This window comes from Tamandua tetradactyla, chromosome 18 (genome assembly GCF_023851605.1).
Source record: "Tamandua tetradactyla isolate mTamTet1 chromosome 18, mTamTet1.pri, whole genome shotgun sequence".
Taxonomy (NCBI): Eukaryota; Metazoa; Chordata; class Mammalia; order Pilosa; family Myrmecophagidae; genus Tamandua; species Tamandua tetradactyla.
In genome coordinates, this window is record NC_135344.1 from 485,371 (window position 1) to 510,325 (window position 24,955).

Below are 24,955 nucleotides of genomic sequence, written 5' to 3' on the forward strand. Positions count from 1 at the left end.
CCAAGAAGATCTTAAGTTGGGGTTGTTATGAAACGTCATGAAAAACAAAGCCTTTCTAAGAATGCTGTTGCTTTCCTACATTGTCTTGCAGTTTTAAGTTAATGAAAGGATTGACATTCTGGGAAAAGAAGGTGATGAGGTCAGCCTTTGTAATTCCTAACTGTTTCCAGTATGATTATATTCTTTTAAACAATATTGTCATTTTATAGAAACCTATACATCTTCTCTAACATAAATTTATTCCAGGAAATATCTCTCCTTTTTATTTTCCTTGAAAGACCAAACTTTTTCTATATGGAAACAATTCAAATGTAAACACTATGACAAGGTTCTTTTGATTCCATCCATAATTCAACTGAGAATGGTATACCATCTTTCCCCTTTAACAGAGGCATCCAGGTAAATGGAGCAATATTTGTGAGAATCTAGTCTATCAATATTTATCTGATCCTCCTAGGAAATTGTAGAATCACAAATGTTTAAATGATAGGGTGTCAGACATATGAAGGCAGCAGTAGTACTCTCTGTCAGTTTAGCTGTTAGTAGAGCTATACATATGAGGTGGAGAAAAACCCATAAGAGGGTTTTTCTAAGGGGACTGCCTTGTGAAGAAGAGACTGAAGAAGTACATGAAAATCAAATTAACATCAACCTGATGTCCACTTGTTTTGGACATTGGCATTACATTCATAGAGAGGTGGATGTTTGTGTATGAACACCTGATATTTTTAATTATACGCCCAGAGAACTGCATCACAGCTCTCTGCTGTGCATTGTGCCAATTCTCTTTCACTTCTGACTTACTTATTTTCATTTTTCCCTTTTACCATTATGTTTTACCAATTCCTTCTCTTGATTAAGCATGGTATGAGTATTTTGGGAAAGTTGAAATAGGTTGCCTTGTACAGATAATTGAAACAAAATCTTCACAGCTTTCAAAGTAGTTTTAATGTTGTTTATAGTCACCTAGACCATTATTATTGGTTTTTCTTTGAAAATTTAATTTGAACAAACCATGTTTTAGTCAACTTAGTGACATTCAAAAGACCAAAATTTTACGACTAGCTTCCTCATTAATCATCTGTATCCCAACTGACAAGTTACATGCCTAACAAATGTTTATATTTATTATTCCTAAAGAGAATGGCACATTAAGTTGATGGTCAACAAATCTTTTCATCAAAATTCCTTAAAATAAATGTTTGTCTATAATTGAATTCTAGAATTTTGAGATACATTCACATGTATTCACACAATATTTATATGAAAAAATCAAATTTCATTCTAGATTTGCTTATAACAAAAGCACCTGTCTTTATATATTTTTGAACACTGCATCTGCTTCCACCATATGGCATAGATTTCTTATAATGGGCTTAATATGTTATTAGAATGGTTTACCATTTATTAAAAATATCAAAATTTTTGCATGAATTTTCTTATATTTTAATTCACTTATTCATAAAATTTTTCATGAAATAGAATGAATTACCAAAATATATAATACACAATTTAACATAGCTTGATAGTTGTACAAATGTGATACAATAACATTCCTCCTGGGCATACATGAAAGTTCCTCATTTCAACATGTCATGTACAAATTAAAATTAATTATTTTTAAACATTTAAGGGAATTGGTGAAAATCATTGTTTTAATATTTATTTTAAGATGAAGTTATTTATTTTATTTAGTTTTTTGCTGATTCCTGTACTTTGCCCTTTTTTACACATGTACATCAAAATTAATTATTAATGAAACTGATACTTGTTTTTCCTTTCTGTGTAAACATTTCATTTCAGATTTGTATAAATTAAAAATTAAATCACAGTTTTATTGCCAGATGTCTAACCAAAATATGATGTAGAACATGTAAAATAAAACCTGTAAAAATATGACCCCATATCTACAACTATGATTATCTATATGTAAAATTGCATCAAAACCAAATCAAAATAAATAAGACAAATAGAGAAAAGAGAAGACAAAAATTACAATATTAGCCACAACTGGACAGTGGTCATTGCAGTCATAACATTTGCTACATGTGATCATTAATAAATGAAATGTAAAATTGTGCATTTCTACAACTATATATAAAACTCTTCATAGTCAGAAGATATGGTATAAAAGACTTGTTTTTCTTTAAGGCAATGAGAAAACAAAATAGTGCAAGCTCCCTCTTTGTGCAAGGAAACATGACAAGAGAAATCTCTATTTGCACCTTGTGGTAGTTGGATTCAGTTGTCAACTTGGCCAGGTGAAGGCACCTAGTCTGTTGCTGAGGACATGAGCCAATGGTATGTGAACCTCATCTGTTGCTGATTTACATCTGCAGTCAGCTAGGATGCATGCCTGCTGCAATGAATGACGTTTGACTTAATTGGCTGGTGCTTAAATGAGAGAGTGCAACATAGCACAGCCCAAGCAGCTTGGCATACCTCATCTCAGCACTCACAGCTCAGCCCAGGCCTTTGGAGATGCAGAAAGGAATCACCCCAGGGAAAGACATTGGAACTCAGAGGCCTGGAGAGAAGGCTAGCAGAGACCACCCTGTGCTTTCCCACTTATGAAAGAGCCTCAGTTGAAGGTTAGCTGCCTTTCCTCTGAAGAACTAATAAAATAAATCCCCTTTTATTAAAAGCCAATCTGTGAAAAAGAAAACAAAAAAAATAGGGCAGGCCACGGTGGCTCGGCAGGTAAGAGTGCTTGCCTGCCATGCCCAAGGACCCGGGTTCGAATCCCGGTGCCTGCCCATGTAAAACAAAACAAAACAAAACAAAAAAGCCAATCTGTGTCCGGTGTGTTGCATTCTGGCAGCTAGCAAACTAGAACACACCTTGCTCATCAAGGGAAAAGAGGAAAATAAAACAGCATTTGGTTGTATAAGAACTTTGTACATGTCCTATGATTTTATTTATGTATAAGTATAGACAGGAATGGAAAGTCATTACTAGTCAGAAGCTAAACCTTAAATATAGCCATTGACAAATCATGTACTGAAAAAGCGGTAAGATTAAGACAAGTTTCCTATGAAATTATACACACATATATACACAAATGTCTGCATGCATGTTTTGTTTGCCAATGTCTCATAACTTCTTCTACCAATGCATTGTCTAATTCACCATCATATTCTGCCTGCACTTCTGCTGGAGCCTTTTAACTGATAACCCCATGAGTGCTTTACCACATTCATTTCACTTTCCACAGAGGCAAGAATGCAAACCTTTTCAAATATAAATTAAGAAGTTCTGGGTTTTGATACAAGACTGGGTGGTGATCAATTGAAAATTTTAATCTTTCTACTTCTATTCTTAGAGTACATCATAAACAACCAGAGAATGATTGATAAAGGCAAGCAAAAGTGATACCTTCATTGAAATAGGAAACAAAGAAGAGTTATTAACTACAAATGACATGTAAAGGAAAACAAGAGAGAGACTCATGAGAATTGGTTCAGAAAACCCAAATTGGGTCTGGGGCCCTGTAGGGAAGAACAGGGTAGAAGGGAATCACTGGTGGTGTAAACACCGCCAAATATTAGGAAGACTCTCGGAAGGCCCAGAGCATTACAAGTGAACAGAAAACAGGAAAAACTGCCAACCTATGCAACCCCATGGGACCCACCTGATGATGGCATATGAAATAATGGCATATATAAATGCAGTGTCCCTACAAAATGCAATCAGAAAATATAAAGTCAGCAAAATCATTCAGCACATTTATTAGCAGAAGAAATAATTTCACCGGAAAAATCATTGTTGAAAAGCAAAGCTACATTATGGCACAAAGTTAAACTTGATTTAGAACCAAAAAACTCTTAATAAAGCAAAATTTTAGCTTAAAAAGAGAAAACAATGGAATGTAAATGTAATAATTCAGAAAATTATGACCAGACAAGGAGAGTCAATGTACAGACAACTGAAAGATATAAAGTAGGAACTGAATAGTCAGGAAAGAATTTGAAGAAAATAAGAACATACTCTATAAATGTTTTGTATTGTAGGTGGCAGTAAAATCATATTCAAAGTTGATAACTTAAGCAGTAAAATCTTATCATACTAAAAATACAGGAATAAGTATTAAGATAAAAATATTGAGCAAAAACAATGACAAAGGATGGAAAAAGAGAGAGGAATATTTTAGAATGTAGTGCTTATGCTAGGGAAAAAATAGAGGCTCTGTAAAATCATAGGCAACTACTGTTGCATTGCTATTGGACTGTTATAAAGATAATAAAACAAATATACTAATTTTCTAAAACACATATTAAAAGTTATTTTTTTCTACCCTGGCGATCACTTTCTCCAGATATATCATGATTCATTTCCTTAGTTTGTTTGATCTCTTCCCCATTATTTTATTAACAGAGTAGAATTCCCTGACCAATAAATGTGCAACAATATATCCATTATCCTGCTTTATTTTTCTTCTTAATAATAGCCAACCTTATCATTTCTTACACTTATTTGTTTATTTTCTATTTTTTTCACAGAATGTATGAGCCATGAGATGAGACATTTTATACATTTTTTCCCATTGGTGTTTTTCCAATGTGTATGATAATGTTTACCCAAAAGTGGAAGCTGGAAAAAAAGCTTAAGTGAATAAACTTTGTCCTTTATTGTGAAGAAAGAAAGCTACTAAGAGTGTTAAAGGCACAACATGTTTACTGTGGGAATGACACCTAAAATAAAACAAGACTTTTATTAGTGGTGCATTAAATATATGTGTGTGTGTATGTGTATAAATGACATAGTCATAAGTTCTAGTTCAAAAGAGACATACTAGGGGGTGCAAGGACAGTTTGTGGTCAAATTATCACCTACCACGTGGAGACCTGGGTTCGATTCCCATCCCATGCACATCCCAAACAAACAACCAAAAACCACCAAGCAAAAATTCAACAAACAGTGCTGTAATAAGGGGATACTTACATGGAAAAAGAATGAAATGTGATCCTAGCCAGAAAGCATACAAAAAATGAAACATGATAACAGCCTGTGTACTCACAATTCTTTGGAAATTTAAATTTCTTGGTAAATTGATTTCTCATTAAAAAATAAAGTTTTTTGGTTATAATTCTTTACATTTTTCAATAACATTTTGAAAAACACACATAGGTATTCCTCTATATTAGTAAACAGAATCAATGAAAATAATTCCTCCATTTTATATTGAGGTACTTTGACTATTGATGTCACATAACCTGTAGCCAGATATCCCACCCTCTGTCATCTTTCAAATTTCTGTCATTCATAAGAGAAGTAGCTTGAAGTAGAATTTCTGTATCACTTAATATCCCTCTCTCCCTCTCTCTCTGTCTCTCTCCCTCCCTCCCCTACACAAACACACAGAGAGAAATGTTTCCCAAGGCTTAGAAAAAAAAGGAGAGAAAATATCATATTACAAGTTTATTATTCCTATTGAAGTTTATAACACAATATTAAAAAACATGGATATATGTGCTCACAGGAAGCTCTTTACAACTTCTTTTGTATGAATGCTTGCACATTTTCACACTATTACTATTTAGTATCTATGACTTGATATTCTTCATCTGTAGCTGAATGCAAGGCTTTTCTGAGTCTTAAAAAATTAGAGGATCAGATGGAGAAATACTAGGATGGCATGGGTCTTTTTGTATCCATAAGCCTTACATACTCCAAGTTTCTTGAAGTCTTTGTGTAGTTGGCAGCCAGTCAGCTTCAGTGGTAAGATCTGTGATCTTAAGAAGTAAATTTAGTGACTAAATGCAGAACAACCTATGTCTTCTGATGCAAAAACTAGTTTTACCCTTAAATTGTATTGTGTATCATTCTCTTCATTTGTTCTAAAACCTCAAAAGGCTGTATGATGTGTGAATAAAACAGTTTAAAAATAAATGGAGAGAAACAAGTGATAGAGAAAATGAGGAGAAAGAGATGTACCTAGTCACTGCCAGTAAGGAAAATGAGAGACACAACTCCTTGGAAGGCAGTGTGGTGGTTCCACAGGAGGCAAGGGGTAGGGTTGCCATATGATCCTGAAACTCAGTTGCTCAATATATACCTGAAGGAACAGAGTGTGGAAACTGAAATAGACATTTACACACTGGTGTGTATGGCAGCACTGTACCTGATCCACAATGGATGGAGGCAGCCTAAAGGTACAAGGACTGAGGAATGGAAGGGGAACTATTGTATATACATACAATGCACTACAGAGTGGTCACAAGAAAGAAAGAAGTGGTGAGGCATGCAACTAAGTGAATGAAACTTAAGGACTGAATGTTGAATGTAATGTCAGAAACAAAAAGACAAATATTATCATGCCTCACTTTTATGGATTAACTATAATATAAAAACACAGTGAACTGAAGTCAAGAGCATGGGTTATTAAGTTGAGGCCTAGTATTAAGGGTCCTAGATTGTAAGCTCTTACAGCAGTCGTATATTATTTAGGAGTTGCAGCTTTGGCTTGTTGCAGTTTTTTTATGTGTGACATGACTCTCAGGGGTGTAAATCTCCTTGTTAACCTGGGAGAGAAAACCTGAGATGAGCTGGGAACTGACATTAAGGAATTGACAAAGCCATCTTGACCAAAAGGTGGAAGAGAGAAATGAGACAAAATAAAATTCCAGTGGCTGTGAGAGATTTCAAACAGAGTTGAGAGATTATCCTGGAGGTTATTTTTATGCATTATATAGATATTCTTTTTTAGTTTATGGTGTATTGGAGTGGCTGGGGGGATGTGCATGAACTGTTGAGCAGTTTTACAGTACCCTTGATTCTTGAAGACAATTGTATAAACATATAACTTTTGCAATGTGATTGTTAAACCTTATGTCTGTTGCTTCTTTTATCCAGGGAATGGATGGGTGAGTAAAAAAATATAGTTAAATATAAATAAATAATAGAGGGCAAAGGGTACAATAAATCATGCAGAGGGAAATACTAGGGATCAATGAGAGGGAGGGGTAAGTGGTATGGAGGGTATGAGTTTTACTTTTTATTTGTTTTTCTGGAATGATGCAAATATTCTAAAGCAGAATCATGGTTGTTGAATACACAACTATGTGAAGAATTTGTGAGCCATTGATTGTACATGATGTATGGTGTTTGTGTGTGAAGATTTATCAATGAAAATATTTAAAAAAATATCCCACAAAAATATATGATAAAGTTCATATACAAGAAACCCAAAGTCAACAAAATATTCAAAAGGAAGAAAGAGGTAAACCTTCCCCCTAAGATCAGTGTGCTGGTTTGAAACTATGAATGACCCCTAGAAAAGCCATGCCTTAATCAAAATCCCATTTCGTAGAGACAGAATAATCCCTAAGCAATACTGTATGTAATTAGATCATCTCCATGGAGATGTAACCTAATCAAGAGTAGTTGTTAATCAGGATTAGGGGAGATGTGTCCCAACCCATTTGGGTGGGTCTTGATTAGTTTACTGGAGTCATATAAAAGAGGAAACATTTTGGAGAATGAGAGATCTCTGAGAGAGCAGAGGATGACATAGTCACAAGAAGCAGAGTTTGCCAACCAGCAAACACTGGAGATGAAGAAGGAAAATGTTTCCCCAGGAGCTTTATGAAATAGGAAGCCAGGAGAGAAAACCAGCAGATGATACTGTGTTTGCCATATGCCTTTCCAGATGAGACAGAAACCCTGACCCTGTTTGCTGTGTGTCTTCTCACTTGAGAGAGAGACTCTGAACTTCATCAGCCTTCTTGAACCAAAGTATCTTTCCTTGAATGACTTTGATTGGACATTTCTATAGACTTGTTTTAATTGGGACATTTTCTCAGCCTTATAACAGTAAACTAGCAACTTATTAAATTCCCCTTTTAAAAACCATTCTGTTTCTGATATATTGCTTTCTGGCAGCTAGCAAACTAGAACAATCAGGAATGAGACAAGGATGCCCTTTGTCACCACTATTATACAGCATTGTACTGTAAGCCCTAGCTAGAGAAATCAGGCAGGAAAAATAAATAAAGGGCATTCAAATCAGAAAGGAAGAAGTAAAATTTTCACTTGCAAATGACATGGTACTATACTTAGAAAGTGCTGAGATATCCATGACATAGTTACTGGAGCTAAAAAACAAATTTATCAATGTGGCAAGATACAAGATTGATGTGCAAAAATCAATAATGTTTCTATCTACATGCAATGGCCTAACTGGGGAGAAAATTAAGGAAAATATTCCATTCAAAATAACAACTAAAAGAATAAAGTATCTAGGAATAAACTCAACTAGGGATGTAAAAGGCCTGTACACAGAAATCTAAGAAAGCATTCTAAAAGAAATCAAAGAAGATATAAGTATGTGAAAAGACATTCTATGCTCATGGATAAGAAGATTATATGTAGTTAAGATGTCAATTCCACTCAAATTGATCTAGACATTCAATGCAATATCAATCAAAATTCTAGAAACCTACTGTGAAGGCATGGAAAAGCTAGTTATCAAATTCATTTGGAAGGTAAAGAGACATTGAATAGCTAAAAATATCCTAAAAGGGAGAACAAAATTGGAGGACAAATGCTTCCCAATTTTAAGGTAATTAATTTACAAACCCTTGGTATTCAAAACAGCATGGTACTGGCATAAAGACAGAAGTGCTTTCCAATGGAATTCAACACAGAGTGCAGAGATAAACCAAAAAAAATTTGTGGCCAATTGATCTTCAATAAGGCTCCCAAATCCACTGAACTGGGAGAGAATAATCTTTTCAATAAATGGCCATGGGAGAACAGGATATCAATCGCCATAGGAATGAAAGAGGACCCCTACCTTACTCCCTACACAAAAATTAACTAAAAATAAATCAAAGACTTGAATAAAAGAGCCAGTACCAAAAAAGTTCTAGAAGAAAATAGAGGGAAGTATCTTCAAGAACTATTAATAAGAGGTAGCTTTCTAAACTTTACACCCAAAGTATAAGCAAATAAAGGAAAAAATAGATAAATGGGAATTATTCAAAATCAAATGCTTATGTGCTTCAAAGTACTTTGTTAAAAAGGTAAAGAGGCACCAACCCAATAGGAGAAAATATTTATAAATAATTTAATGATATCCCATATATAAAGAAATCATACACTCAACAACAGAAGAACAAACAACACAATTATAAAATGGGCTAAAGACATGAATACATATTTTTCCAAAGACCAAATACATATGGCTAAAAAGCATATGAAGATATGCTCATTTCATAGCTATAAGGGAAATTCAGATCAATACTACAGTGAGATATATCACCCCATGCCTATTAGAATAGCTGCTATTAAACAAAGAGGAAATTTAAAATATTGGAGAGGATATTGGAAAATTGTAACACTTATGGGTTGCTGGTGGGAATATATAATGGTACAGCTGCTATGGAAGGCACCTTGATGGTTCCTTAGAAAACAAGATATCAAGTTTTGCTCTGGCCTGCCAATACCAGTACTTTGTATATGCCCGGAAGAGCTGAAAGCTGTGACACAGACATTTGCACACCAATGTTCACAGCATTATTATTCATTATCACCAAAAGATGGAACAATCCCAGTGTCAATCAACAGATGAGAATAAACAAAATAAAATATATAAACATGATGGGATATTTAAGTAAGATGAAATGAGGTCCTGAAGCATAGGAGAGCATGGATGAAACTGAGGACATAATGCTGCATGAATTAAACCACAAACAAAAAAAAATATGGATACTTTAAACTCAGAGTCTCATAATATACAATATAGGGGGACCTAGAGAAACAGAGAAGCTAGGGATGGGTGAATGAATAGCTAATAGGTTGAACTTAAGTTAAAGGAATTGATAGAAGTGAAGGCAGTTCATTAGTTGGTTTATAAGCAATATTATTATTTTGAAGGTGAACATGATTGAAAGGATTTTTATAGAACCATGCATTTCATGATTAACAATACAAATATAAATAAGTTCTTGCATGCACTACCTCAATGGTGTGAATCTTGTACAAGCAGTAAATAATAGAAGCATATGGGGAAAACTATTGCATGCTATGGTCTATATTTAAAAGGAAGACACAAACAGTAACACAGCAATACCAGAGGTAAATAACTGAGGGTGAAGGACAAGAGTTAAGGGGCGACTTGGGCTTTCTATTTAGTGAGGGTGTGATAATCAGTTATTTTTCATTGGAGTAATGAGAGCTGTCTAGAAATGATAGTGCTGATGATTGTACCACTTAATGAGAACAATGTGAGACATGGATCATTGACTTTGGCATTTTGCACATTTCCAGTGGATGGAAGTTCTGAAGGGTACATTGACTGTGAATTAGTAAGGAACTGTGATGTATATATATGATGGAATATTATATGACTAGAGAAAGGAAAAGAGTTGTGAGGAGGAATGCAGTGAGGTAAATGAAACTTGAGGACATTATGTGGTACAAAATAAACCAGAAGCAAAAGAAATATATTGCATGGGTTATTTTAGAAAATATCTATAAGAAGATTGTAAGCTCTTATGGCAGACATATTTAGTCCAGAGCTGTTAATGTTATTTCTAGATTTAGAGATGTTTTGCACAGATGTATTACCTGTTATCTCTCTGAAACTTAGGTATCACCTGTGTGATACCTGAGACTCAGAGTTGTAGTTCTGCAGCTCTGCAAGTCAGCATTACTACATGCAGCAACATTAAAGATACTGAAAAAGATATCAGGGTCCAATAAGAGATAAGAATGAAGCCAATTGAGCCAAAAGTAAGGTAGATCAGAATACTGGGATAAGGACAACATTGTCTGTTTTAGAACTTCACCTACTATATGAGACCAAAGGAAGAGATGTATATTTTGTCCAAAACTTAAATTTTCTGTAGCACATAATTTGACTCAACCTGTCAATATAGTTCATTTAAACAACCCAAATGCATGAAACCCAGAATGGGATGAGGGCTTGTAATTCTATATAGCTTAAGGTAATATCTGAATACAGCCCAGACTATGTTAGGCAATTAATAAGAAAGTATTGGCAAAGCCCCTTGAGGTCTGGGAGTAAAATATAGAACTATTAAGCTTTAACACCAGGGCAACCCCTGACAATCTCAAATCTTAGGGACTCCCAAATCAATAGCCAAGACTTTGCTCTGGAGTCTTGCTTTTGTGAAGCTTATTCCTGTAGAGGAAGATCTAAGTTTACCTATGGTTATGCCTAAGAGTTACTTCCAGAAAACCTATTTTGCTACTCAGATATGTTCTCTCTCTGTAACCCCAACTATGCAAGTAAAATCCCCCATGTGGGACATGGCATCCAGGAGTGAAAGTCTTCCTGGCAATGCTGGACATGACTCACAGGGATGAGCCTGGCCCTGGAAGAATGTGATTGACAAAATCTTTCTGACAAAAAGGGGGAAAATGTAACCAAATAAGGTAGCAGTGGTTAAGAGAATTCAAATTTAATGTAGAGGCTATTCTGGAGGCTACTCTTATGCAAACTTTATCTAGCTACTTCTACTTACCAGATGTTCTAGTTTGCTAGCTGCCAGAATGCAACATACCAGCAATGGAAGGGCTTTTAAAAGGGGGAATTTAATAAGTTGCTAGTTTATAGTTCTAAGGCTGAGAAAATGTCCCAATTAAAACAACTCAATAGAAATTTCTAATCTAAGGCATCCAGGAAAAGGTACCTTGGTTCAAGAAGGCTGATGGAGTACAGGGTTTCTCTTTCAGTGAGAAAGCACATGGAAAACACAGTCAAGGTTTCTCTCTCATCTGGAAAGGCATGTGGCAAACATGGCATCATCTGCTAGCTTTCTCTCCTGCCTTCCTATTTCATGAAGCTCCTCAGGAGCATTTTCCTTCTTCATCTCCAAAGGTTGCTGGCTGGTGGACTCTCTGCTTCTTGTGGCTATTTCACTCTGCTCTGCTCTTTCTGATTATCCCCTTTTCTCTGAAATGTTTCCTTTTTATTGGATTCCAATAAACTAATCAAGACCCACCTGGAATGGGTGGAGACATATCTCCACTTAATCTAGCTTAAAAACCACACTTGATTGAGTCACATCTCCAGGGAGATGATCAAATTAAAGTTTCAAACATATAGTACTGAATGTGAATAAGAAAAAAATGGCTGCCTTTACAAAATGGGATTAGGATTAAAACATGGTTTGTCTAGGGTATATACATCCTTTCAAACCAGCAAACCAGGGTTTGCCAAAATCAACCAAAACCACTCCCCCTAACCCTAAGGAACACCTTGGGCTCTAATAAGATTCCATAAAAGTTTCATATGAAATTGCTCTCTAAGAACCTGCAACCTTCAGATAGGTTCACAGGCCATATAAATTCAAAAATGCAAAGGGGCCATCCCACATTATCAAAGCCACTTTCTAGGATGAATAATTTAGAAATGGGCTGAGGCCAAATACCCTTAAAGATTGGGAGATGGATCAAAGTTGAAGTAGGAGTTATAACAGAGACGATAGGATTTAACAAATGAGTATGACTGCTGAATTATTGTATTGATATTTCTTTCAGCCTCTACCATCTTTCAGTAGCTAGAAAGAAAAACCTCAAATTGCATAACAGTAGTTCATACCAAATTCTGCAATCTATAACTTCATGTATGATGTGCTTTGAAATTTACTGATTTTCTATATATATTTAACAATAAAATATTTAGTTAAAAAGAATGAATCAGTGTATTAAAGATAAATCAATAAAAATAATCTACTCTGAGTATCAGAAAAAAAGATCAAGGAAAATTTAATAAATCCTCAGAAATCTGTGAGATAACATCAAATAAATCAACGTATGTATAATGGGACTTCCAAAAGGAGTGAAGGAATGGGACAGAAGATATATTTAAAGAAGTAATGACTGAAAACTTTCCAAATTTTATGTAAAACAATATTCTACACATCCTAAACCTCAACAAACCCCTGGGGGATAAATATAAATGGATAACATCTACACACACCATAGTTAAACTATGGAAGTCAAAGAGAAAGAGAAAATCTGTAAAACAAGAGAAAATGACTCATCACATAAAGGAAACAATGATATCATTAATGTCTGAAGGTCACAAGGCAGTGGGCTGACATAACTGAAATTCTGAAATAAAAACTCAATCAAGAATTGTATATTCAGAAAAGCTGTCCTTCAAATTGGAAAGTGAAATAAAGACAAAGTTAAATATGTTGGTAACATATTTTCCTTATAAGAAGTCTAAAGGCTATAAATAACTCCAAAACTGAGTCAAATCCTGAGGGAGAAATAGAGTTCCAAAACAATATATATATGGGTGAAAATAATAAATTCATTAGCTACATTAAAAAAGTATATAATGTGACAGACACTGAGTTCAGTTCTGTAGATATTACAGGGATCAAAATTCAACAGGGAAACAAACAACAGAAGGTTAAAATATAGCTCTGTCACAAATAATTATTTAAATAAATGCTAAAGCCTCCATTATAATATAATTTAGATGAGTACAGAAGGAGTGGTTTTGAAGTTGAAACTCCATGCCCAGCTTTGTAATAACATTAATTTCCATTAACATTCAACAATGTAAATAAAATCTTACCAGTTTCTGATATCATTTTATTTGTCACAGACTGTGCTTTAAAATAAGATATTACTACACAATGATTTATATGACATAATCTTACATTGTCAGATTACTTGGATGAGCTGTGGAGAAGGCAATTGTATTACAATGCTTCTGAAAGCTGTAGGGCCATGAAAACAGATTTACCTGTAATTGGAGATGGGTCAAGTTTTTAGTATGTTTAAATTCTACCAGAAGTTTTTGCTGAATCAATCACCAAGTTCATATCCAGATCATCTTTACAATTCCCTTTTTTCCACAATAGTTGACATACATTTGAACATTGGTACAAACAGGGAACTGTGTGTAGTGATTTAAACATAAAATTTACATATAATAGTTTGGGGAATACCTGATGTTGTGGGAGATCTTAGCCTCTTCTTGGATCATCTTTTCTAAATTTGTGATTTTTTCATGATCTCACCTATAAATCTTGGATAGTCTAAACAGAAAAAAATGAGATTAAAAGTAAAGATCACAAATGTAAAACTGCCATTTGACATAATATGTTAACATATACTCCCATAATAACAAGCAGGATTCTGAATACATGTTGTGCTGTTGCATATTTGGGGATAAAGAGAGAAAAACACAGAGTGGTCACATGTCAAATAGATTGAACCTAAAACAATGGGTAGATGTGAGAGATAATGGAAACAAGCCCCCCATTGAGATAAAGAACATAGATTTAGGAAATGGCCTGTTATACTGGTAAAGCCAAAGTGGCTAACATCCCAATTCATCAATTAGATTTTGAGAGACACAGTGCAGGTTTGTGGTCTTGGGATTGCTCTCTGGGAGAAGGGGGTGCTGGAAGGATTAGTCATATTATCCTACATCACCTAATTACAATGGCAGGATACTAAGTGAAATGAAAATATAAGTTTAAATGTATACATCTAAGCTTAACTTATTTTACCACTATACTAATTAATCACCACAACAAAAGTTTTGAAATGGACATTTTTCAAAAATTAAATTGATTTAATACAAGTAAATAAAACATAAAGGGGGTGAAAATTGGAAACAAAAGGAAGGTAAATGTTTGATTAAGGTTTTTGTTTCCCACCTTAGTTGTTATGTTTAATAAAATTTTCTCAAAGAAATAAAGTAATTTTGCACAATAAATGTTTAATTTATCATTTGAGTCAGAGTTACGTAGAAACAGTTGCAATCATTTGTGTAGGGAGAGTTCTCTTAGATCAAATTTAATTGTCATCAGAGCTGGAATGGCAAGTGAAGTCATTCCAGTAAGGGACATTTTTAAATTGGGGGAATTGAAACCCAAATTTATTTGTGGCTATCCTTATTTCAAACAGTTAAACACTGTCAGAACTAGGCTACAGTGTAGATCTCCTTCAATACAATTACTTGGACCACAGGACACACTTATTTTTCATCAGTTTATGAATTGATTTATTGCACATTTCAGTGAAAGGTTCAGTGTATGGAGGAAGGAGATTTTGAGTTAGGCTACTTTCATGGCCCTAAGGAAGTCAACTGGACCCAAGTGAGCAGGAAAAACAAGGGTTCCAAATGTTCTGCTGGTTCCATTATCATCAATTCCACTAGCAAAGTCTATTAACTCTGTAAAGCCCAAGAATGACATAAAACTGCTCTAGAGTATATATTTAATCCCTCAAATTAAAGTGCATCCATGTTATTATAGCCTTAGAAAATTATTGAGAACACAGAGACACCAAGCTGAATTAAGAATCTCCTTACACCCTCTCTATATATCCTTCATACCCTGCTCAGCAGCCCTACTTGGCACCTAAAACTCTTTTTCCACAGGGAGAATGAGTAATTGAGGTGCAGTAACCCAAGATGTGCTCCAGCTTCCTCAACTCTCCTTTGTTCAGGAGCATAGAACATGAGAACATAAAAGAATTTTTGTTCTTGACATGAAAAAAATTTCATAATACAGTCCATTTGCTCCACACCTCAGATGATGAATGAGTTTAAATAGACAGACTTGAAAGCTGGAATCTTTTGTTAAATACATAATATGCTTTATGGGTAAAAAAAAAAATCATTCCAAAATTCAAATGTATGTGCTCTATGTATGTGTGTAGATGTTACTATCAAGCATTCGCTAAATGAATCAACTGATTTTCTTAATATTTTGAAGAGATGTAGCACTATGTGCATTTATATTTTATACTTATATTTATATTTATACATCTGCAAATTAGTGATGTATGCCCTTCATTATAAATTGCCTGCAATTCAAAAAAAACCTTTTAATTTACAATACATCTTATAGTAAATAAATAGTAATATATACAACAAATATATGATATTTAGCCCTTTAGAAACAGGAAATTGTAACTATTAAGTTTAAAGAAATACTATAATTATTTTATCATCCTTTAGACAATAAATTATTAGTAATCTGCCTTTGACTTCTTCTGTATGGTTACCCAGTGTCTTCTTTATAACATCCAGTAATTTTGCTGCATTTTACTTCAATTCATTGACTTGATATAGATTTGCTTGACCTTCTTTAATTAATTGTTTCAACTCCTATATCTCATTTGAAGTGTTAATTTGTACCTTTGGGCCATATATTTATGTTTCCTATGACTCATGAGTTTTTGTTATGGTCTAGGCAACTGATTCTCTGATTAGTTTATTCTTGGTGTTGTTTTATCTATTTTACCTATGGTTTTCTTGTTGTTTAGATTTGTTCTCTACCCTTTGACTTTCAGTTCTACCTATTATAAACATTGTGCATAACTTCTGTTTAACAGATTAGAATATTTTTAGCTCCTGTTTTTCTGGTTGTTGCCCTTCCTATACGGAAGGTTTTTTAGAGGAGGGTCCTACCGATAGAATCAAATCCAATCAGATTTTCCCAGATAAAGCAGAGCCAAGACTCAGGAAAATGACATGATATTGTATCAAAATTCCTTCTGTATGAAAGGCACCAGTCTTTCCTGTGAGGCCTCTTGGTTCTATGCTTTTCCTATCCTGCTCAGAAGATGGTGCTTGTCAGCTGCTGTTATTCCCTGGACTAAAGTAGTACACTGCCTTTAATTCTCAGCAGATGCCATTCCTGCAATCGGTTTGGTTGAGACAGAGGTTGAGGCAGAAGGCTGTTTCTGTAAATCATTTCCTTTAAGCCCTGTCTTATAACTTATGCATAAAGTAATTTAAAGTACTAAACATTAAAGCAAGTCCTAAACATTATAGCTAAGACAATAAAACTTTTAGAAGAAAATGCAAGGAAATATCTTAAAGATCTTGTTTTAGAAGGTGGCTTTCTAGATGTTGCACCCAAAGTATTAGCTAGAAAAGAAGAAATTGATAAATGGAATCTCCTCAAAACTGAATGATTTTGTACATAAAAGGATATGTCAGGAAACTGAAAAAGGCAGCCTATGCAATGGGAGACAATATAAGGAATTCTCAGGAATGTAGAATGATGCACCTGTTCTATAAGGGAGTTTGGCAATTCCTCAGAAACCTCATAATTGCTGTATGATCGAGCAATCCCAATAACATGTATACACATAGAGTAACTGAAAGTAGGATAGGAATGGACATTTGCACACCAATATTTATAGCATTCACAACTGCCAAGAGATGGGAACAGCTTAAACATTTACCAATAGATGAGTGGATAAACAAACAGTGGCATATACATAGGATGGAATATTATAAGTGACTATAAGACAGAATAAAGTCATTATGCATGCAATAACATAGATGATTCTTGAGGATATTCTGTTGAGCAAAATAAGCCAGAAGTAAAGGAAAAATTCTGTTCATTCTCACCAACATGCACTAACATAATGGGCAAACTCTGAGAGTTAATAGTGAGAACACAGGTTATCAGGAGATAGAAAGAGGGTAGAGATTGAGCACTTGATAGTAAAGGAGAACAGAATGTTCAACAAGATTGAGAATAAAGGTTCAGAAATGGATAGTAATTGTACTGTGTGATGGCAGTATAATGTCAGAGGAGTGATAATCAAAGTTGGGAGTGAGTATGATTTTAAGAAAAAGGCTTGCATAATATATGATATCAGATGGAAAAATAGAGGATAAAATATGGAACTGTATAACTGAGTCCTAGTGTGGACAATGATGTTGATAACAAGTACAAATAAAAAGAAGGTTTGTACACAAGGCAGAACAAATAAATGTCACTATTGCAAGTTGTTAAATTTGGAATGGTTGTATACAATTAATGCAAGCTAGGGTCTATAGTTAACAGTAACATTACAATATGGGTCCATTAAATGTAACAGAGGCAATATAACAAAGCAAAATATCAATAAAAGGGGGATATAAGGGAGGAAAATGGGTTTGCTGTTGTTGTTCCTCATGTATATTTCTATTTTTGTTCATTGTGGAAGAAAGGGAAAATTCTCATATAGCTTGTGGCAGTGAATGTGAAACTGTGTGATTATACAGGGAGCCACTGATTGTACAATTAGGATGGTTTGTATGGAGTGTGCATTTCCTTTACCAGAAAAATTAAAGGTGTTTTATTTCCTTACTGGTTATTCATGTTGCTGTTTTTAAACCACTTGTTCATATACTTTGCCCATATTTTTATTTTAAATTAATTCATTTTGTAGTTCATCCTTAATCAGGGATAGAACTTCTTTGTCATTTACATTTAAATATTTCTATTTGTCATTCATCTTTGCCTGGGTCTGGCATTATTTTTAATTGCTTATTTTAATGATACATTAAACATTTCAAAAATATTGTATTATTTATAACTTCTGGAAAGAAAGTTATCCTCAAAATTTGTTACAAATCACAGTCTCTTGTAATTAATGATGATATTTGCATTTGTCTACTTCCAAATTATTACCTTTAGTGGCTTTATAGAATTTATCACTAATAGAATATGGTATTTTTTCAGGATTATTTTAAAAGGAATAACTGATTACTGATTTTCAAATGACTTCCTTAAATTTGGCTCTAGTTGAAACAACTTAAATTTCTTTGATTGACAATATTTTAGGGATATTTAGACAGAATCTAACATGCAGGGATTTTGATGACAATAAGCACGTATGTTTTAAATATGCAGTCTGTACCATTGAGAACAAGCATATGTAAAATAATAACTAAATGCATGAGAAGTATTCCCTTACTTGCATCAAAATATGTTGTTCAATATTATTTTCTTTTACGAAATTTTGTAGAATACAAAGTGATGGGCATCAGGCCTAGCTGGACTATCTTGATTTGTGACTCACAGAGTAGGTGATGCACAAATGCTAGGTGTTGTTACTGTCTCTATTGTGTGCCTTGTGAAGACTGACAAAATAAACTTTTCTTTTCTCCAAACCAGAATCTGCCAGAATGCATTTTAAAATTTTATTCCATATTCTGTCCATGCCTTAACTAGTAAATCCCTGTCTTAAAGTGACTTATCATAATTCATTCAACAAATATTTAGAGAGGGTTTACTCACCAAGGACAGATAACAAGTTATAATTTTAAACACTGTATTTAAAATCCTCAAACCATGTTATAAACATACATTCTTGTTTTCATACCACAAATTATTTAGTAGATTTAACTTGGTACCTAAGAATCTGTATTTGTACAAGCAAATACAGATAAGATGAACAATATCTTAATCACACACTTTAAGAAATACAGCATAGTAGATACACAGTTCTGGGTAAAAGCTCTTTAGAAAATTACTTAGTCAATTATTGAATTCTTGGATGTATTTCTCTGAGAATATTTTCCTTGTTAATGTCCTATCTACATTCATCATTCCATTTGCTTCAGCAACGTAGAATGTATCAGAGAAGTGGGGTGCTACTGCAATTTGCAAATACAAAACATGTTGGAATGGTTTTATTTAAATAGATAAAGGGAATATTTTTCCAGAATTGTGAGGAGCTTGATGGAGAAATACTAGAGTGCTATGAAAAGACTGTTGGTACAAACAGAACCACCACCCATCTGAATGAGGAGGGACAGAAAAGGACAGATTTGAGTTTCCAGAGAAAGAACCATGGAAGCTAAAGTCTGAAACCAAGAAACCTCAGGTGAGGACAGCAGACCCACACATATAGGTTGTCATGTTGAGTTTGCCCCAGAAGCAGAGGGCGGGCCTTCTGCTTCATTGCTCAGGAAGAGTTGTGCCACCCTAGATATCTGAGAGGGTGGAACACATACACCAGGGATTTGGGTGTGCCTGGCTGCCACCACATTTTTCTAGAAGGGTTGAATGTGTGCCTCAGAGATGGCAGAGATCCCAGGTGCCACCACAAAGCTTGTAGAAGGTGGAGCCAAGGAAAAGATGGTCTCTCCAATGTACCCCAAGATTGCAACCACCCATGCTTGGAGAGAGCAAAGCCACTGCATAGGCACTTGAAAAAAGTGGGACTGCCATTTTCTAAAGCCCTGAGGAAAAATGACTCTCAGACTTTGACGTCCAATGGAATTTGCCCTGCAAGGTTTCAGAACTGTTTGTGTCTGGTGACCCCAGTGTTACTTTTGATTTCTCCCTATGGTAATAACAACATGTATCCTATAACTATCCCTCCATTGTACATTGGCAGCAGATAACACATTCTGAGTTTCACAGGTCCAGAGCCAGAAGAGAATGTTTTCCTTATAACAGAGCATGCCTGTAGTTGACATTTTTGGGGATTTTGTACTAGTTTTAATTTTGCATTGTATTTGTATTCTTACTGAAATGATTTAAGGTTTCTCTAATATTATGATGAAATGGTTGTGTTTTGTATATGGAAAGACTTACTGCACTGTATGAGGGACAAATGAGACCTGCCAAGTTGACAATGGGTGTATATGTGGTAGTTAGGGTCAGGTGTCAACTTGACCATGTGATGATGCCCCATTGCTGAGTTTCTGAGAACTTAAATCATCAGTATGTGAAATTCATCTATAGATGATTACATTTTCAGTGAGCTAAGAGGAGTGCCTTCCACAATGAGTGAGATTTAATTTAATTAGCTGCAGGCTTAAAAGAGGATGTAAGAAGAGAGCTCAACCTCTCAGCATACCTCATCTCAGCATTGGAGCTCAACCCAGATGTTTAGAGATACAGAAAATAATCACACAGGGGAAGGCAGTTGGAAACCAGAAGCCAGGAGAAAAGGCCAGCAGGTGTTGCTATGTGCTTTCCCATGTAACAGAGAACCTCATGTGAAAGCTAGCTGCCTTTCCTCTAAAGAACTATACCTTTTTAACTAAATAAATCCTTTAATTAAAGACTGATCCATCTCTGGTGTGTTGCATTCTGACAACTCTAGCAAAAATTAAGGGGAAACTTAGCCCTACAATATTGTTACTAAAATATTGCATTCACTTTTCTTTGTCTCATTCTAATTGCTTCATATTTTTCTTCAACAATCAGAACACTAATTTCAATCTCATCAAAGTGGACAATTCTTACTCACAGATTTTTCTGGTATGTTGGAGATGCAGATATTGCATGCAGGGTTCTTTTTGATGATTTACTTCACAGGGCTTGTGGGGAAACATCTTATCATAATGGTCATTAAAGTCTATTCATGTTTTCACACATCCATTCACTTCTTGAAAAAACCTCTCATATTTGGATTTGTGCTGCATCTCAGTCATTGTACCTAAGTCTATCCACAGCTACATGATGCACAACAGCTTCATCTCATATCTTGGCTTTTTGATTCAAGTCTATATTTCATTGCTTTTACATCTGCTGAGCTAGCTCATTGTTATGTCCTAAGACTGCTCTGTTGCAATTTGCCATCCTTCCTCTATGGAGTCATGCTGATGTTAGGAAATGTCACCAGATGTCAGTCATTTCCTGGATAAATTGTTTCTTCAATGCAGCAGTACATGCTGGCAATATGTTCTGGGAGACAGTCTGGAGATCTAACAAGATCCACCTCTTCTTCTGTGATACCCCATACATATTGACTTTCCTGAGAATTCCTTTATTGAAATTGTGACCCTGACTTTGATCTCATGCTTGATCCCTGGGTGCTTTGTTATTACAGTTATCTATTTCCAGATATTCACAACAGTAATCCATATTCCTTCAGTACAGAATCAAGTAAGAAGGTTTCTTCATCTGCCCCCACTAGTTAATTGTCATAATGTTTTTCCTTACCATAGGTCTTTGTTTCCATGGAACCAATTGCCAAAGCTTTTACCCAGTCAAGATTTGATGGTTGCTATGGCATACACAGTTTTGCCCCGCTTCCTGAATCCCATTATATATAGGTTTAGGAATTAAGAGATCAAAGCAGCTATGTGAAGACAATTTGGGAAGATATAACCAATTAAATAAAATCTCCTGATCTTTGCCAGTGGGAGATCTGTAACAGAATGAAAAAAAAAAAAAGCATACCTACTTTATGGAAACAACAATAATGAAAGATACTGGAAAACTGTTGAAAGGGAGAATAACAATCCTTTTTTCATTCTTTTCCCTATATTTTATTTTCTGTGTGGATTTCAGGTTTCCCACCCTCTAGTTCACCAAGCCTTTCTTTTGCCTCTTCAAATCTGTCATTGTAGGTTTCCATTGTCTTTTTTCTATCTTCTACTATGCCTTTATTCCCATTAGTTCTATGATTTGGTTTTTCAAACTTTCAATTTCTTCTTTTTGTTCACCCAATGACCACTGTATATCCTCCCTCAACTCATTGATTTGATTTTTTTATGAGACTTTCCATGTCTATCTGAACACCCTGAATTAATTGTTCTAACTCTTGTCTTATTTGAATTGTTGGTTTGTTACTTTGACTGGGCCATAGCTTTGCTTTTCCTAGTATGACTTGCTATTTTTTGCTGGTGTCTGGGCATTTTATTTCTTTATTTAGTTTATTATGGAGGTTATTTTCACTCTTTAACCTATGACTTTCTTGCTGGATGGCTTTGTTCTCTATTTGTTCTTTGACAGTCAATGAACTTATTCTAGACCTCTAGCAGAGATTCTGTTTAATTGATCAGAATTTTTCAGTTCTTGTTTTTCTGTTTCTTGCTCTGACTACATGGAGTCTTTTATTTTTGAGGAGAGTCTCCTCAGATACTATATACCTCAGTCAGGTTTTCCAGACCAGACTGGCCTCCTCTCAGGATGAAAGAGTCACCTGCATCAGTGTCTCCTGATGGTGAGACCCAGCAGGTTGACAGATTTTACTATGAAACTTTTAGACTCTCTGTGTTGTCTATCAATGGCTTCCCACCGGCATAAGTGGTGTGGTGCCTATCTCTTTACCTGACTCTGCCTGCTGGAGGCATGGTTGAGACAGAGGGGAGGTTATAGGCTGGTATTAATTGGCTCAGTTTTCCACTTCTTGGGGCCTGAATTCCTTGTGGGAGGGATTCTACTTGAGTGGGGCCCCACCTTTCTCTTGGGGAAGGTGCAGCCTTTAGGGAATTAACTCCTTTCACCTGACTAGCTACTTTGTCTCTCAGGTAAACTTAATTCTGCCCTTGCCTGGGGTAATGCTGGTTCCTGAGAAGAACCAAGAAGTTCTATTGAATGAGCTGTTAAGTAGCAGAAACAAAGCAAAAGAAAATAAATAAATCCTTTTCAGAGCAGGACTACTGTTTCTCTGGTTTGCTAAGTTGCTCTATGTATCTCCAGGCTCTATGTGTCCCCTTTATTTATGGCCCAGCCCTTTTTGAGTGTTTTGTGCAGTCTGACTCAAAAAAAACCTCTATATTTTTTTCTGTCAGCCCTGCCCCTTCTCTGCTGAGGCAAAAACTCCTAGTACCTTTAGATCTTTTTCTATTTGAGGAAACAAACAATACACTTAGAACCATCAAAAATGGATAACTTAGTAAGCTTAACCATGGGCATATTTAAATAGAGTACCCATATAATTATTGTAAAGTCTATGTTTGTGCAGTAAGTTTCAAAAACCAATTTAAAATTGAGGCAACAAGTAAAAAAAATCTATATATTCAGATATCAGCCTTTAGCTCTTATTCCAGGTTTATCTGATCTGGGTGCCTATTTTCTGTAGTCAGAATTTGTTAATTCCACAATTAGCTCAGCTGAGCTTGGCTGAGCTAGGCCCTTACTGTTAGTGAAGTCCGTTTCCTCTCACCTTGGGGAACCAGGCTGCTGTGCCCATAAGCCAGGGTTGCTGGACTTCACAGCTTGGGGACTTACAGTTCTGTGTGGCATCTCAGACAGTACAGCTTGTCCAGACTGGTGTACACTATGTGTCTGGTCACTGATGTGGCCCCAGCAGTTTTTCTGTACTGTTCCTGGCTATTTGCTAGCTGCTCTGGATCTAAATTTCCCACCTCACTAAGCTGCCACCTTGCTCCCTGAATATGTAGGATTATTTTAAGCATTAGACAAGATAATATTTGCAAGCATTCAGGGAAGTTGCTGGTAACAGTTTGTGCATAATAAATGTCAGTTTTTTGTTCACTCCCTCCCCTCATTAGTGCCCCTTCTGGTCTTTTTAAAAATCTATGATTTGCATTTATTATTCATTGTATGTACATGTTATATTAAGAGACCATCAGAATTTGCATATTTCTCAGAATAAATTCAATAATATTAAGCAAGATTGATTAAATTAGCACTATGAAAAATTCATCTTAAAAGTTTAAGTGCCTCCTAAATCAAAATAGGTTATTAAAAGACCATGAAATTTAATGATTCTGTATGACAAATAAGAGAACTAGGGAATAAAAAATAATAGTTGTGAAAAAGTTAGTATTTCTATACTAATATATTCAGTTTTAAGTCATTGCCCTTTTAATCCTCTAAGAAACTAATGAAATACATTTATTGTTCTTGCTGTCCAAAAGATTAACTGAAGCTTGGATAATTTAAATAGCATACTTGAGATCACAGAACTAGTGATTGCCCTAGTTTGTATTTTTGTTTTGTTATTTTTAATTTTATTGTGGAAACATATATACACACCTAAGACCTTCACTATTTAATTATGTTCAAACATGCAATTTACTGGTACTAATTATGCTCATAAGTTGTGCTGCCATCACCACCATCCATTACCAAAAACTTTTGAACACCCCAAATGGAAGCTCTGAATTCACCAAGGAAAAAATCCCCATCACTCCCACCCCCACCCCAACCAAGGTAAGATTTGAAACATGTAGTTTGGTTCAAGAGCCTATATTTTTATTTTTATTTCATTTATTTATTTGTTAGGCATGTGCAGGCTCTGGGTAATGAACACAGGGCTTGCACACATCAAGTAAGAGTTCTACCACTGAGCTACCCTTGCACTGCCTGAGCCTATATTTTTAAATAGCTTCTAGTGGAGAGAATTTGGTTATAAGTAAATATATAATCGAGATAAATTCAGAGAGTAAAATGTGCTAAAAAAACTAGTGAAAAAAATTGAAGTGTAGAAAATGACTCAGAGTGGCAGGAGGCTCCTTTAT

At 35.0% G+C, this 24,955-nt stretch overlaps 1 long non-coding RNA gene across 5 annotated transcripts in view; it reads right to left on the reverse strand.

The window, feature by feature from the left end:
* The window catches only part of LOC143662471 (uncharacterized), a 165,275-nt gene that overhangs the window by 26,640 nt on the left and 113,680 nt on the right, over positions 1-24,955 (reverse strand). For 3 of the 5 annotated variants that reach the window (XR_013165335.1, XR_013165332.1, XR_013165333.1), the window contains 2 exons: positions 13,935-14,024; positions 13,588-13,729 (listed from right to left, as the gene is read on the reverse strand). This is a non-coding gene — a long non-coding RNA (uncharacterized LOC143662471). Of the gene's footprint in view, positions 1-5,477; positions 5,733-13,587; positions 13,730-13,934; positions 14,025-24,955 lie in introns of those variants that run through there. The other 2 variants (XR_013165336.1, XR_013165334.1) reach the window with 2 other exon arrangements.